Here is a 15,817-nt window from a genome sequence, read left to right as displayed (position 1 = left end):
TCCCCACTCCATCTGGCAGCAGATACACAGCTAGCAGCCACTCGTGGCATGTAGGATGAGTTCAGCTGATGAGCAGTGCAGTGGGGTTGGGGTTGCTGCTGCCCCATTTTTTCCTATTCATTTCTAGGGAAGCAGGAAATATGTCCAGCTCCGTTTGAGCAGCCTCCTACACTGTGCCCAGGTGCCAGAAGGTTTGGCTGTGGGAGATCAGCCATCAGTGCTGTGTTGCAGGAGCAGCACTTGTTTGTGTGCCTAATAAACAGTAAAGCTGCACTTGTACCTCACAGCCTTCTTTACCCCAGAACACACACACTTTAGTACACTGGGGTGCCTTATTGACACAGGCAATCTCTGAGTATCCCCAGAGGAAGTTCAGTACCACTGGAGAAGTTCCTCTGTATTGGGATGTTGCTGCACAGCCAGGCACATGAGCCAGGACCACCATGTGGACGTAGCGGTGCCAACCAACCAGCATCAGTACTCAGACTGTGCATCAGTGTTAATGAACAGCAAGTAGAGAAGGGACAGGAGCTGAAAAGAGTTCTTTCTTGTGAGAAAAGAACCATGTAGAAACCTCTGCTGTGCTTTTTGTGCCTGGCAAAGGCAGCCCCAGCAGGGATCAGGGCATTTCAGGGCTGTAGCTGACAGGCAGAGTGCAGCACATCCAGGGATTCCTTCCAGGCATCATGCTCATTCCTTTACAGCCTAAATCCATCTGCACTGAGGGGGTGGAGAGCCTTAAGCACGAGCAGGAAGCACTGTCAGAAAACCTCTTCAGTGTTGTTATGCTGGTGCAATCACTTCAGGAAAAAAAAAACAAAACACAACAACAAAGAAGCATCACTGCAAAAAGAGCAGGCGCTAATGCTGACAGCTTTGGAGCTCCCACCCACATTGCAGCCCTCCAAGAGACAGGCAGAGAACTCATTCCTTGGGTCTCTGCAGTCTATGCAGCTGAGCCTCAAGCCCTACGTCTAGCTGAATCCTAGCAGAGCAGCTCATGATATCTTCCGCTCTCCAACCCTGGAGCACTGCACCAGCTCTCCGGGACCTCCATGCCTGGAAAGATCATGGAACAAGTCCTCCTTGAAGCTATGCTAGAGCATATGGATAACAGGGAGATGATTTGGGACAACCAACTTGCTTCACCAAGGGCAACTCATGCCCGACTAGTCTAGTGGCCTTGTGGATGATGAAGTGACTGTATTAGTGGACAAGGGAAAGGCAACAGATGTCATCTACATGAATTTCCGTAAGGCATTTTACACAGTCCCACACAATACCTTTGTCTCTGAACTGGAGAGAGATGGATTTGATGAATGGATGACTATTCAGAGGGTGAAGTGCTGACTGGATGGCTGCATCCAGAGAACTGCAGTCAGTTCCTGAATGTCTAGGTGGAGATCATTAACAAATGTGTTCCTCAAGATCTATACTGGGAGATGATTCTCCACTCCATCCTTTTGAGACCCCACCTGATGTTCTGCATTCAACTCAATGTAACGAGGATGTGGAACTGTTGGAGAGAGTCCAGAGGTCACAAAGATGCTCAGGGGGCTGTAGTACCTCTCCTATGAGGGGAGGCTCAGAGAGTAGAGGTTATTCAGCCTTCGGAAGAAAAAGCTCAGGGGAAACTTCACTGTGGCTTTTCAGTACTTAAAGGTGGTTGGTAAGAAAGATGGAGATAAAATTTTTGCGATAGGACCAGGCACTGACTCTGGTTAAAGACATTTCCTGTGAGTCCTGCTCATAGCTTTAAGGCTAATGGTGATCAGTGCTGTAGCCCAGGGACAGAGCTTCTGGTGTGCTAACTGTATCTGGAGAACATCATAGCTGATGCTACTTAGAATCATAGAATCATAGAATCATAGAATCACAGGGTTGGAAAGGGCCTACAAAATCATCGAGTCCAACCAGCCACACATCAGCACCGCTGCCACAGGCACTGAACCACATCTCGCAGCTCCTCATCCAGGCATCTCTTGAGCACTGCCAGGGACAGCGACTCCTCCAGCTCCCTGGGCAGCCATTCCATGCCTGACCACTCTCTGAGACAAAAACTTTTCCTTATGTCCAACCTATATCTCCTCTGGTACAACTTGTGGCCATTTCCCCAGGTCCTGTTCGTTGCCTGGGAAAAGAGGCCAAACCCCTCTTACCACAGCCTCCCTTCAGGAGGTTGCCGAGTGCAATGAGGTCTCCCCTGAGCCTCCCCTTCTCCAGACTGAACAACCCCAGCTCTGTCAGCTGCTCCTCATGAGACGTGCTCTGTGCCTTCACTGCCTGATTGTCCTCAAAAATTCTGTTGGTGCCCTGGACAAATGAGGGGCTTTACTGAGCAGTCCCTCCTCAGTGCCCAAGGGAGGTCTCCCCTCAGCAATGGGTGTTGTGGAGAAATGGGGATACTTTTCTTCCCAGCACAACACGGGGTTGGTGGAGCCTCCTTGATGAAGAATAAAGAACATCCAAGAACTCCAATGAACCTGTCCTGTGAGGAAAGATTTATTTTCCATCTGAAAGGATGAGAGATGAGAAACAAGGGGTGGCCACAAGCAAGTTGAACCAAAGCCTGGAGCCCCAGGAAGAGTTGGAAGGCTCTGTGAAGCCTGAGCAGGGCTGAAGTACAGAGTGTGATGCAGATATCCTGAGGCATGAGCGGGATAGATGCAAAACCCATCAGAAAGGGAATGTCACCTGGCAACTGAACATCACAGGGGCTTGGTAGGACAACACTGGCTGGGTGCATCATTAAGGAAGGCAGAACCTGTTCAGGATGGGAAAAGGATTAGGACAGCACCATTATACAAGGATGTATATATGTAGATGAATATAAAGAGCCAGTTGGATGGGGCCCTGGGCAGCCTGGTCTGGTATTAAATGGGGAGGTTGGTCCGTGGCAGGAGGGTTGGAGATTCATGATCCTTGAGGTCCCTTCCAACCAGGGCCAGTCTGTGATTCTGTGAAAGGAAAGTTCAACTATGGAGAGACAAAATCAAACAGACTAAGGCAGAAAATCAGTTCTGCCTGGATCTATAAACCTAAAAGAAAAAAAATCTGTATAAACAGGGAATTTTAGGTCCACTCTGAAGCCAGACAGTAAAGCGAATACTAGATGGTAAGTGAGAAGGCTGAATTGCCCAACATCTTTCATATTTTAAATATTTACAGAAGCATTAACTATGACCAAGGTACTTCCATTAACAAGAGATTGGGGGGAAAAAAAAGAATAACAAAACATGGACATCTTGGAATTGGCGGATATGATAAAATTTACCCTGGAGCGCATAAGAAATGAGCTGCAGTAATGTCTGACCCCATTAGCAATTTTCTCAGAAAACAGATGGAATGTGTGATGTTCCTGAGGACAGGAGGAGGGCAAAACTTAGTATGTGGCATCGAAAAGGAAGAAAGGGAACTTTGATGCCTAAACTGATACAGAATGGGATCACTGTGCAATCACTTGTTAAGCATCTCAAGGACAATATATCCAACGAAGACTTGCCGATTAACGCAGCACATCAAAGCAATCCAATTTCCATCACTGGCAGTGGAAGCGGCCCAGCTGATAGCTGGCAGCGGCAGCAGAGGATCCGATTCGTCTTAATTTCATTGGTTTTTTTTTGTACTGTCTCATGGGATCTGCTCCTCAGCAAACTTTGAAACACTTCTGAGCTGTGTGAGCAGAGGCTTCTCAGTTGCTCTCAGACTTGGAAAACTTGGTAAGTGAGCTCCTGAGAGAGCCTGTCCTGCATCGGGTCCTCATTAGCCTCTGGGCTGATGGAAACGTGGTTATGCTTATAAAGTACTGACATGACAAATAATAGCAGAGGGCAGCAACTGTTCTGAAGGATGCAATCAGAATTTAAAACAAAACAAAACAAAAAGCAGCAAATCTCAATCAGTAACTGCTTGAAATTTATAAAATGTAATTCATTGAGGACAAATGCAAATGCAAAGCAGGAGAAAATGCAGTGCATTAACAGCAAGCAGAAACTCACTAGCTGGAGGGCAGCCCTATCCTGGGGAGTTTCTGCAGATTCTGTTGGTCAGACTCACAGAGTGCTGATGCTGTGAGCAAGGCAGGAACATGCAGTGTGGTGTAAGGGCAGGGATGGCCACTGTGCTGCTCTGCTCACCCCAGAGGTGATGTCAGCCAGAGGAGCATCCTGCTGGGTTTTGTGCTGGTTGTCAAAAGGAAGAGCTAGCAAGCAGGAGAAAGCACACAGGAGATGCTATGAGACCGGTCAGAAGTTTGAAAAACATGAGCTGCAAGAAGATGAACAAATTGAGTCTATCTAGGTACTACGGGACAAAACCTGAGCAAGGACATGAGAACAACTTTCTAAAACACTAAAAATCACAACGAAGAGATTAGTAATCATCTTTCTGAGGTCTGCAAAGGGTGTTCTGTAGAGTATTTGGGTTGATTTGTTTCCACAGAAATTTCGGGTAGGTATGAAAACTGCAGGGAGTTCTTCCTTGGGTCAGGCCACAAAGGAGCAACTCCCGGCGGATGGTCCCACTTGCCTTATGGGACTATCAGGCAGCAGGAAAGAGCCACCTCCAGGCACCCACATCCATGCAGTCACAGACAGGAGGCAGCTGGGGCTCTTTCTGAGGAGCTGCCTACCCTCCTGCTGCAGAAGAAGGAGGTCTTTGCCAGTGGTAAGGGGTGGAAGCTGTTTTGGTGAGCTGCACCATTGAGTATAAAAATCTTTTCCATAACTGTACCTACAGTTCTCCGCTTTCTGATCTGTCCCTCAGCCACACTGTCACCCTTCTGCCTTCGGTCAGTCCCTCTGCTTTGTGCCATCCCTCCTTGCTGCAGAACCCCTCCTGTTCTCTGTTTTTCCCATCTCTGCAGCTGCACTCCCCCTTTCTGGGCTCTCTCTATTCTTAGTCCTTCTCACTCTGGCTATTTAGTTCAGCGGCAAGGCATTTCCATTTGAATTGCTTTCCTGACTCCATCCAGGACAGGAGCTGAGCCAGGGCGCTGCATCCTGGCCTGGCCCCGTATTCTTGACGGTCACGCGCAGGGCCCGCTCAGTATGCACGGCTGCGCGCTCCGCACGCCTTCTGCTCTGCCAGGCTGTCGTCAGCTGAGCGCGGGTTACAGAATGCACAGTGTGCGCCCCGGTGCGTGGAGAGGGCGAGGGTGAGCCTCTCCTGGAGACAACAGGTCGAGCGCTCCCCGTTCTCATCCCCAGAAAATGAAAAGGACCGCTCTGCAGCCACGTGCAGGGGTTCTGCTGCGTGTGCAGGGTGCCTCTGCCTGGCAGCCCCTCTTGATCTGCCTGGGACCCCCCCCCAGCACCACGAAGGCAGAGCAGAGCAAAGACAGGCTGTGAAAAGGAGCGCCTGGTGAAGGGGGTGCACAGAGAACTGCTGCCTTGGGGCAGCCATCCCATGGTCCTTAGTGCAGGTTTTAGGTATGCTAGGAGCAAAACTCTGGCTTTGCTGCTGAAAAGCTCTGCAGCTGGGTGTCAGAGCTGCACTCCACCCAGCACCCCTCAGATGCAGCCCCAGAGGCTGTTCTGGCTCTGCATGTACCAAAAGGGCCATCTTCATGTATTGCTGCTCCTCCGGGTGCTGACTTGCAGAAGCAGAGCTGTATTTGGGGGCTGCCTTGATCTTTTCAGCACTTTCCCAAGGTCTTACAAGCACAGTGCTGCTGTCTGAGTGAAGAATTGGAATTTCCTGTGTTTTTCACCACTGTTGCCCAGTCCAGGCTGAAACAGATCCCATGCTCCCTAAGGAATGCATCACTGAGCTCTGTGCTCCCAGAGCTGCCTTCTGTCCTTCAGTCATGCCAGGACAACCAGCTCTCTGTGCAGGGCTGGGTCACACAGGTTTGTAAGATATCTCATGTCGGCCTGAGTGTGTTTCTCATCCGGGGACACTCTGAGTGACTTTGAGGCCCCAGGATCACTGTGACACAGCACACTTGCTTGCTGCCATGGCCCTGCCAAGCCTCCCATCCTGGTGATCTGCAAACGACTGCCAGTCATAGCAATGAGCGCTAGGGAAGTGCTGGAATAACTCAAGGCCTGTATGAGAGGGAATGGTTCCCTGGGCCCCTTTGGTGTTCCCTTCCCCAAGAATCATAGAATCATAAAATCATAGATCCTTAACGTTGGAAAAAACCACTAAGATCACCTGGCCCAACCGTCAGCCCATCAACACCATGCGCACTAAATCATGTCCCTCAAGGCCACATCTTGAACTCCACCTCCCTGGGCAGACTCTGCCAATGTCAAACCCTCTTCAGAGAAGAAATTTTTCCTAATCTCCAACCTGAACCTCCCCTAGTGCAACTAAGGCCATTACCTCTCATTCTATCACAAGTTACCGGGAGCAGAGGCCAAGCCCCCCTTGCCAAAACCTCCTTTCAGGGAGTTGTAGAGAACAACGAGGTCTCCCCTGAGCCTCCTCTTCTCCAGATGGAACCATTCCAGTTCCCTCAGCTGCTCCCCATAACACTTATGCTCCGGGCAGACCTCTCACAGATTCATTGCCCTTCTCTGAGCACGCTCCTGGGCCTCAATATCTTTCTTGTAATGAGGGACCCAATAGCCTCGAGGTGCAGCCTCACCAGAGCTGGTTTATAGGGGGTCCAATCACCTCCTGCTCTTTCTGACAACACCAGTTCTGATACAAGCCAGGATGCCATCGGCCTTCTTGGTCACCTGGGAACACTGCTGGCTCACGTTCAGCTGGCTGTCAATTAAAAGACTCCAGCCATGTGGCTTAGAGGTATAATGACACTATGACTCCACTTCCCACACATCAGCATGTGTGACCATTCCTCATGGATCAGACCAGTGCACACAGAGTCCATTGAAGTGTGCCTAGAACCAGCTGCAGCAGCTCATCCGTCTCCCTGGCAGTTTCTCAGGATGGAGAAGCAGGAAGTCCCACCCTGTGGGTCACCTCCCCATGGATATGAGGGGATCTGTTGTGAAAATGCCAACACCAGCATGCAGTTCTGTCCCCAGCCCACGCCCCTTTATGTCCCTTGGACTGGAGGGCAGATTTTGGGTGGGAACATATGGCACACATGGCTGCCGACCCTCATTACCTCCCTCTCTTCTACTGAGGCTCATTTAGATGCTCAGCTTCACAGAGCTCTACCTCTTTCCTTCATAATCTTGCAGCCCACCAACACCAATTAATATTGATTATCCATATGGACATATAGGCAAATATCTTCCAGCTTTGCAGGATATCTCTTTCCTTCAAGTTCTGCTCTGTCACACATCAAATCTAATCTGAACCTCTGTTAGTCAGCCCAGCCAACTTGCTGCCCAGAGCATTCTTGCCCCTCCTGGACAGCTGCATTTCATCCAACATCAATATGCCTGGCATCTCAAAGGTGTGTTGAGGATCATAGAACACATAACCCTGAGCATGACACCATGGAAGAATTTCTTCTCAGAAAGTGGTGAGGTACTGGAACAGGCTGCCCAGGGAGGTGGAGGAGTCACTGTCCCTGGAGGTGCTCTCAAGGAACGTGCGGATGTGGAACCGAGGGACATGGTTAGTGAGCGTGGTGGAGGTGGGCTGACAGTTGGACTTGATGAGCTCAGAGGTCTTTTCCAATCTTTCTATGGTTTCTGCGGTTCTATGGCTCCCTGTCTGGTGCTGGGTAATGGTTAACTTTCCAAAGCCTTCCTCCTGGCAAACAGACAGCCTTTCAATGTTTTCTTTAATCCCTTCTTTAATAAGTACCCAAAGAGCCGGTTGGTATCTGGTAAACTTCTCTCCTCACCAGGTAGAACTGGTGTGCACTTTGCAGGTCCTCAGTGCCGGTGCACCAGGAGACAGGCAGAGATAATGCTGCCAGAGGGAGGGTTTACTTTCACTTGGGAGTTGTAGAAGCTTGGTTTGACAGAGGGCTACAGATGCAACTGAGGATCTGGGTGCCTGGCTGTTTGTCATCAGGAAAAGAGCCTGCACCAGGCAGGGATATGGCAAGGATCCTGGGGCTCTGTACCCTCTGTCTGTTGGGTGCCTCTGCTGGGCGAGCTCCTGGTGCACAGCCCTGCTCCTGGGACCTGCCTGGGATGTGCGCCCAGTGCATGGTTGGCTGTGTGCTACCTGCTTGGCCCAGCACAGCGCAAGGCAGAGAGGTGGGAACGGTGAGTAGCAGGGAGGGCCAGGCCAGCAGGCTGGTGCAGGGAACCCGGCCGAATGGTGTGTCCCCAGCACAGCCCGCTTCCAGGCCAGGTGCTGCTGTCTCCACTGGGCAAACATTTCTCTGCAATTCCTTTCACATCTCATAACACTATGTGGAAAAGATCTTTCTCCCCTCAACAGCCCTAGAGATGGGTGGCTGCAAGGGGCTTTATGAATCCCTGTGAGCAACTGCGATGTCAGACTCCACCTCCAGTCCCTGGGAGTGCTGAGGTTCCTCATTCTGTAAATGAAAATTCAGTCCTTCTCCTTCTACAAGTACAGAGTAGGTGGGAATGGGCTTGGTGCTCTGATGTACCCAGTGGAGCCTCAACTTCCTTACCAATGAATGTACACTCTGCCATGGTATGCTGGCAGCTGGTGCTGAGGAATCGGCTTCTGGGAACTGCTGGACAGCTGTGGCTGTCAGCTCTGTTCTAATGAAAGAGGAAACATGTATACAGGTTACTGCTTATACTCTCTAACTATATTCTTGCCCAGAATTACACGTATTTAGAAGGCAGAGGTTCAAATTCTGCTATTAATGGTGCAAAGGTGTAGAATATTTCACAATCTTGTTTTTATCTCAGTGATGCCCATTCACAGATGACGGTGACCCTCAGCCCATGGAGCAGAGCAATTGGTTCTGCCCTTTGGTGGGCAGCAGCATGGCTCTGCATGGCCCCTCCACCCCAAGTGGTGAATATCTTTTGACGTGTATATTGAAGTATTACTGCATTTCCATTTTCTTTGCCATGATGGAAAAGCAAACAGGCACAGAGGCTTTACATTTGGATAGTTAAATTTTCATGGCAGTTTAGCAAGGCTGGTAGGAATTTCTACCTAATTTCAGTTTCTCTGCACTGCTCCCGAGCTGCAGCGTCTAGGCTAAAAATGTGACAGCAGGGAGCTGCTCAGTTGCTGCTCAGAGTCTTGTCATGGAATAAAGCTGACCTGGGAAGCATTGTAATCAGCATCTGGTAAGAGATCATAATACTAATTTGAGTCTTAAAATCTTTTCCTAACAGAAATCATCAGCTCAGATGTATTTTGTCAATTATAGCTGCAAAGATCTCACACAATTAGAGGATACTCAAGTTCTGCAGCTGAAAGAGGAGATGTTTACATGGATAATGAGAACTAGTGCTAAAGTTTTTGAAGGAATTTCTCCACTTAGAGGTTAATGCAGCACCTCGGTTTTGGAAAACGGGTCCTATTCTCACTTTGCAGCATCTGGCTTTAGTCCTTGCAGCAGCCAGGAGACAGCACCTGGCTCTGCTCCAGTAGCAGTGTGGATTTGTGCTGAAGGTCTGGAATTTGAATGGCATTTTTTTAGTTCCAGGTGGGCATACAGATCCCAGCCTACTCTGGATCCCAGAGTCCTGAAGTCTGGCTCTGAGCAGTGTGACCTGCTGAGGCACCATGATATTAAGGTGTAGCCATTGCTTGCAGAAGTGGGCAGCCCACATATCTAATCCAGTATGTATGGCCTGAAGGCTCAGCAGGACAGACGGACAGAACATGTATAGCTCCGCAGTGGGGATGCTGCCGTGGAGTTTGCATTACAGTGCCACAGTCAGATCTGCAGAGCCTTCGTAAGGCATAGTCCTGCAAATTTAGCAGCAAAGAGAAGAGAGTTTTCCAGTCTGCTTCAGACTTCCAGACCTCTGCACTGCAGAGCAGTCCTTAACACAGCTAACTGACTGCTATCCATTAGCACCATTAGGCTTTAACCTGCCTTCTTCTGCCCAAATAAATGAAAGTATCTGCAGGGCCTATGGAGCTGGTGAGTGTTGTGTCCAGCACTGATGGACAGAAGGTGCCAGGGAGAAGTACATTAGCCTGATTTGTCTGGGTCTTCTCTGGCCACAGGGTGATTTGTCAACCAGAGGAATCAGTGTGTGCTGCTGGAGCAATGTTGCCACTCGGAGTGATGCCTGGGCAGCTGACCCTGCTGCATGGGCAGGGCTGGCATCAGTGCTCCTGCCATCACAACCTTTCATAAAAGCTTTTATATAGAGCACTGGAACAGGATCCTCAGGGCAGTGTTCACAGCATCAGGTCCAAAAGTGTTGAAAAAGCATTTGTACAATATTCTCAACATAGGGTTGCATTTTATGTGGGCTGTGTGGGACCAGGATTTGGATTCAGTGATCCTTGTGGGTCCCCTCCAGCTATGATTCTGTGATTCCGTGTGCAAACCTCTGAAGCAAAGGTGGGAGGCTGAATTCAATAGTGCACCAAAAAGCCAGTCCAACTAATTTATGTAAAAGGGAAAACACTGGCATTTTTGTATTGGCATTTCTGCCTGATCCGGGTCTCATGCAAAAAAGCCTCAATGTTAGCTTGTTGGGATTTTCAGAAATTTGATTATTTGACTCCACCGGCTGGGAGTCCATCAGCACTGCCGGTGCTCACTCATGAGAGCCATTAACCATTACTTCACCATACCCAGTCCTCTAGGAACCAGACCTCAGTGGTCCCTTCCAAGACAGGGAAATGTGGGCAAATGTCCAGGGTCATGAGGCCCTGTGTCAGGATCCTGCTAGGCTGATGGTGCAAGGCATGTCACAAGGGATGAGGAGGGAACACTGCTTTACCTGGTGTGACTGCTCCTGACATCCCCACACTCTGGCTTTGCAGGAAGGTCTCTGAGGGGTGGGTTAGCCCCATTGCTGCTGCTGGCAGTGTGCTTCAGAGAGGAACCAGGAGACACCACAAAAACTCCTTGTCTCCACTACTTTCCTGAGAAACTCCTGCTCCTCCTCTGGCAGCCTGAGATCAGCTGTGTCCTCGAGAGTGGGGCTGGAGAGCCTGCGGCAGCCCTGAAGCCCAAGAGAACCCTGCCAGGTCCTCTGGGTCTGCTCCCTCCCATTTCTGGCCCCATTCACCAGCTTGAGCCACAGCTGCCAGAGGTTGAGGAGTCTCAGCCATGTGAGCAATAGGGAACCCCACTGCCAAGCCCAATCCTCCACCGAGAGAGGCCTCAGCTGGGTGCTGGACTCCCCGTCAGGGTTTGACTGTGAAGAAACTTTTATTTTCCAAATACTATTCACAACTCTGCATATTATAAGTGATAATAGAGCAGGGACCCTGCTATTTGCTGCTGCCAGGACTCCCCAGCCAAGGAAATTTACAGCGGTGGCACTAGAAGTGTCTTTGCAGCTGCATTTTGCAGTCTTGCCCCACACCTGGAGGTATTGCCCATGGCAGGGAGGGCTCGGTAGGCTTTGAGGTCCCTTCCAACCCAGCTTTGCTGTGATCCTATGTAGGGGATGCAACCTGTGGCTGCAGCGAGGGTGCTCACTGTGGGCCTGTGGGGTTGGGGGAGGCAGGAGTTTGGGATAAAACAAGGTTTGTTTCCCCAGCCTCAACTTCTCTCACCAGCTCAGCTGAGTGCTGTTTTGTTCCTTCTTCTCAGTATGGGCATCACCTGGGAGGGTGCTCCTATGGCCCCAGTGCATTTGTGGAGTCGAGGCCAAAAGCCCTGTGTCCCCACTAGAGCCTTGCTGAAGACCTGACAACACATGGGAAGAGCTGCTGCTGACTGGGACAGAATGGAGAGCTCAGCAGACAGTGGGGCATCCCAGAGGGGAGGAAGCACCCTGACCAGCAGGTTTAGGTTCAGTTCATCAGTGCTGGTACTCAGTCCGGAGAAGTTACCTCCCAGCTGGCCATTTACTGGGACCGAGGGCTTTAGACCTTCCGGGAGCAAGCCATGTGCTGCAGGGCAGACTTGATCTGAGGCAGAAACACTTGGAGAGAGCAGCAAGCAGGGCCCCCACTATTCCTGGAGATGTGAGAGGGCTGCGGCTTCTAACACTACAACACTGCCCAAAGCAGTTGAAATGGCCCAGCTTCTGCCCGGGGCCTCTGCAGAAACTTATGTTTCCCTCTCAGGAGGGGAAAGCAGCACTGGGCTGAGAGAGCCCTAGAGAGGAGACCTCAGCAGTGAGAAGGCAACATCTTTCCTAAGGATAGGAAAGCACACATTTGCCAGTTGGTGGGGATCTCTGTTGTCTGTTCACTCCCCACACTGACGTGGCCGGGGACATCCTGCTGCCCTGGTGGCAGCCAGCACAGGCAAGGAGCAGGAGAGTCTGCAGGGGAGCAGGACCCCTCCTTTGCCTCTGGGGGGCTGCGGTGCCCCCACCACTGTCACACACCCCTAGTGCTGGGCAGAACTGACACAACCACATGGCAGCCAACCTCATGGCCTCAGCTGCCCATCAACACCTGCACCTGCGTTACTGGCATGCAGACAGAGCTGCAAGCAGAGCTCGGGCTTTAGCTGAGAGTAGTTTTGCATCCAGCATAGCCAGAGGTGTGGGCTACTCCAGATCTCATCCCACCATGTTGCTGTTCCTGATCACAGGCTCCCCAGCTTTCTCTCACCCTCCATTAGATGTTAGGGACACTCCTGTCACAGGAGATAGATTGCGTTTGAGGGAAAAGTTTTAATGGACAATTTTTATTTGGAAGAGTCTTAGGAAGACACTGTCAGTAACAAGGAGGTATGCTATTTGCTGTGAAGGCACTGGAAGGAAACCTCTGCTCCTTGTGACCTACATCCCTATGACAGTTTTGCACTGGTAGGGAAGGGAGTTGTGCTCACCTCTTGGCCAACTTCAGACCAAGTTTGGTGCACAGAATCCTGAGAATACTTGATAAAGAAAGTATCCTTCTTCCTACACCAATCCTGTAGCATTCCTATATGGAGCAGAGTCCAAAGTGTGTCTTAAAATCACAGGTATTCACTGACGTTATCTGTGATGTTGAAAGAGATCCAAAATAGGGTTTGCAAGTGCAGTTGGGGTCAGAAGAACCTGCTTAGAAGTGGGAGACTGAAGAATTTCTGCTCACTGAGTATCTAAAAAACAATGCCCAGAAATGTGATGGGGGGGGGGGGGGGGGGGGGGGGGGGGAGGAGGCTGCAGGCACCAGTGTGAGAAGAGGCATGTCTATAACGGAGAACTCATTACTCAGATGCATAGAATCATGAAGGCTGGTAAAGAGCAGTAAGGTCAACTAGTCCAATCATCAACCCGTCACTACCATGCCCACTAAACCATGCCCCAGGGGCCACATCTTGAAAGGATGGTGGTTCCACCACCTCCCTGGGCAGCCTGTGCCAACACCTGACCACTATTTTGAAGAATAAATTATTCCTAATATCCAACCTGAAAAACCCCTGATGCAACTTATGGCCATTACTTCTCATTCTATCACATGTTACCTCTGAGCAGAGGCTGACCTCCACCTCACTACAACCTTTTCAGATCTCCCCTGAGTCTCCTCCAGACTGAACAATCCCAACTCCCTCAGCCACTACCCATAACGTTTGTGCTCCAGACCCTTCAGAGCTTCACTGTCTTTCTCTGAATATGCTCCAGGGTCTCAATGCCTTTCTTGTCGTGAGGTGCACAACACTGAGCACAGTAATCAAGGTACAACCTCACTAGTGCTGAGTACAGAGGGACAATCACCTCCTGCTCCTGCTGGCTGATCTATTTCTGACATAAGCCAAGAAGGCCACTTGGGCACACGGCTCGCTCACGTCCAGTCAGCTGTCAGCCCCTAGATCCTCCTTCTCCACACAGTTTGCCAGCCACTTTGCCCCAAGCCTGTAGCACTGCCTGGGGTTGTTGTGACCAAAGTGCAGGACTGGACAATTGGTCTTGTTGCATTTCATTCCAAGGGTTTCAGCCCACATATCCAGCCTATTCAGATGCCTCTGCAAGGTCTTCCTACCCTCTGACAGATCAACATTTCCTACCAGCTTGGTGTCCTCTGCAAACTTACTGAGGATGCACTCATTCCACTCATTCAGATCATCGTTAAGGATATTAAGTAGGACATCCCCAGTACTGATATCCTTGGGAAACACCACTCGTGACTAGTTACCAGTTGGATGTAAATCCATTCACTGTCTCTCTGGGCCCAGCCACCCAGGCAGTTCTTTACCCAGTGAAGAGTTCACCTTTCCAGGCCGTGGGCTGTCAGCTTTCACGGCAGTATTCTGTGGGAGAGAGAGACAAAGGCTTTGCTGAAGTCTAGGCAGACTACATCAACAGCCTTTCCTTCTTCACCAGGAAGGTCATCTTGTCATAGAAGATCAGGTTGGTCAAGCAGGACCTGCCTTTCATGAACCCACATTGTCTGAGCCTGATCCCCTTCTTGTCCTGCTCATGCTGCAGGACTGCACTCAATATAGTCTGCTCCCTTGCCCTCCCCAATATCAAGGTGAGGCTCACAGACCAGTAGTTCTCCAGATCCTCCATCCTACCCTTCTTGTAGATGAGCAGCACATTAGCAAGTCTACAGTCATTTGTGGCCTCCCCACTTGACCAATACTGCTGATAAAAAGTGGAAAGCAGCTTGGCAATCATACCCCTCAGCACCCTCATGTGGGTCCCAAAGGTTCCCTATTCAGCCAGGACATTCTTCTTCCCTAAAAGCTCATCTTACAGCACAGAGTGGCAGCCTGGTTGGGTGGTCTATAACAGACCCCCAGAATGTCATCCCTACTGGCCTTCCCCCTGATCCTTACCCATAAGAACTCAACATCATCATCCCCAGCATTGAGCTCTACAACATCAAAACACTTCCTAACACAGACAGTAACGTCACTGCCCTTCCTTCTTTGCCAGTCCGTCCTGAAGATCTTACCTTGTCCAGAAGGATTTGGTGGCTGGAAATTGGACTTATTCAAGTTATGGCTGAGATGCTGTTCATATGGAAGAGGTCATTAGCTTTCTCAGACAATTCACCACCACTCCTCAGCTTCCCATGGGCACTTCTGCTCAGCCACCAGACCCAGGCCTCATGGAGGCTATGGGGCCACTTCTTCAGATTTCACTGTGGAAGGCACCAGTTTGGTAGACTGTAATGTTACGTGGCACCTTTTCCACTCTAAGAGGACTTTTTGACCTCTCTTGATTTATTTTCTTACTTTCTAGCTTTTATACTCCAATCTTCTTTTGTGTCTACAGGTATTAGAAACTAACATTCCAACACAGCCATCTGGCTCTAGGAGCTGGGGCACCACAACTTTTAACTGGTAACATGAAAGTATGAAATCCAGAACATATTTTGTTTGTTTGTTTCTTTTTAGTTTTAGTTTTTTATGTCCTCTTCGTGTCTGTGATTCTTAACATTAGCACTGTCTCAAAGTGCACTGATAGTCAGTTTCTTAGACAGAAATAGCACTTTCTGCTGGGACAATCCCCCAAAATCAGCACTCCTACTGGGCCTGGCCTAATTTGTCTGATGTCCCAGGGACTTCCGCAAGCTCTGAGTCTCACTCAGACAGCCTGGAGGAAGATGGACCAGGTAGCCTTGCATGAGCAACCAAGACCTGGATATGTTTTCTTTGGGGTGGAAACATTTGTCTGGAGCTGCTGGATTCCCAGTGATTCTGGGAACACCAGTGCATTCCCAACGTCTAGAAAGTGCCTCGGAGCCCAGCACAGGGGCCATGTTCCATTTCCACCTGGGCTGAGTACTTCTGCAAGCCCTCTTGCAACTCCTGTGTCTCATGGCAGGCACAGCTTTGCAAGGGAGAAGGAAGCGAGCAGCACGCAGAGAGAGTCTCACTGCTCCTAGCTGGCAGCTGGCTCCCCAGGGGGCACAAAGGGCCTTTTCA

This window comes from Lagopus muta, chromosome 16 (assembly GCF_023343835.1).
Source record: "Lagopus muta isolate bLagMut1 chromosome 16, bLagMut1 primary, whole genome shotgun sequence".
NCBI classification, from domain to species: domain Eukaryota; kingdom Metazoa; phylum Chordata; class Aves; order Galliformes; family Phasianidae; genus Lagopus; species Lagopus muta.
Note: the sequence above shows the minus strand (reverse complement) of the source record.